Genomic DNA, 1,389 nt, shown 5'->3' with positions numbered 1-1,389 from the left:
TATAGCCACCCGCCAAAATTGCTTCAATCTGTTGATGATATGAAGCACAGAGGGAGATTATTGAGTTTACATTTTTAATTTGTTGCAGGAGCTAAACCAAGAGTCAATTCTAAGCCAATATCACTGCTCTCCTCGGTTTGGTTTGAGAACTTCAATAGAAGTCCCTTTTTGGTCCGGTTCATCAGCGAACCCTCCTCGGTCTCCACCGAGAACATGCTCCCATCTTGTTTCATCCACGAGTCAGAATTGGATGAATCAGCCCGTCGCCTGGGGGCGGATCGCTTGAAACGAGTGCGGGTCTTGACCTTGTCGAACTCGGCCGTGTTGGGATCCTTGAACACGTGGCGGATGTCATACGTTTTGAGAGGGGAAATCGGTTGCTGAGAAACTGATTCAGGAGGAGGAGGAGAAGTTTGGGTTATCTGCGAACCATTGAGAACTGCATCGACAGCCGCTTGGCACTCGACCCAGTTCCCGGACCAGAGCATGCCGACGGACCCATAAACAGGGTTCACGACACGTCCACAGGCCTCGTACAAAAGAGACCTGAAAATAGCTGCAATACACAACAAACAAGAAGAATTACACAAATTTCAGAGCAATGAATAAAATGGATCAGTACTGCATTAAAAAAAGAAGAAGAAGCAATCTGTTTCGTTTACCGGGGCGTAGGTTTTCCGGGCCAGCTTCAATGAGATTGAGGAGGCCGGCACGGCCATAGAACTTGGCGAGGAAGAGAGTAGCATTGGCTTGGAATCAGGGGTCTTGATCCATTGAAGACAGGGTCTAATGATACAGTTTTGGGTGCAGCCCTTTCGTAGGACCCTGCAGCCATTACAGCTCATTCTCATGGTGGTGGGAATGGGGAATAGAGGAAGAGAATGTACGGAGAGAGGAGGGGAAGAGGTAATTATATAAGGAGAGGGCGCAGTGGTTTCCAAACGAGTGTGAAGTAAAAGACCTGAAAACCGGGGGTGACTCTGTTTGCAATTGCATTCCCATATTTTTCTTGTTTTAGGTAAAGCTGGCATCTTGGGACATTTCTTCTTTGGAAATGGGATTCCCCCCATATTGGTTTTCTCAAACAACCCTCCATGCAACATCTTATTACAAAATCTACCACCCACCCTGTCAAAAAAATTTATCATTCTATTAGTAATAATATACACTCTACAAACATAGTTATTCGAATTAAATCATCTAAAACTAATAATATTTTCTTTTATCGTTAAGTTGTTCAATGAATTTTTAATCTAAATCAATCAATTGATTATACAATATTAATTCAAAGAAAAAAGGATAACAATGTAATTTACAAAAAGAGTAAGGGGGCAATAAGTGAAAAACAAATAAGAAGAGAAAGAGGAAAGCGACGGCAATTGAAAGGTG

At 43.0% G+C, this 1,389-nt stretch overlaps 1 pseudogene; it reads right to left on the bottom strand.

Annotated features, from left to right (window-relative positions):
• LOC120201633 lies at nucleotides 1-884 on the bottom strand (annotated as a pseudogene).
• Nucleotides 885-1,389: the final 505 nt, after the last annotated feature.

This window comes from Hibiscus syriacus, unplaced genomic scaffold (assembly GCF_006381635.1).
Source record: "Hibiscus syriacus cultivar Baekdansim isolate YM2019G1 unplaced genomic scaffold, ASM638163v2 tig00007895_pilon, whole genome shotgun sequence".
Taxonomy (NCBI): Eukaryota; Viridiplantae; Streptophyta; class Magnoliopsida; order Malvales; family Malvaceae; genus Hibiscus; species Hibiscus syriacus.
This window is presented reverse-complemented; position numbering and strand designations above follow the sequence as displayed.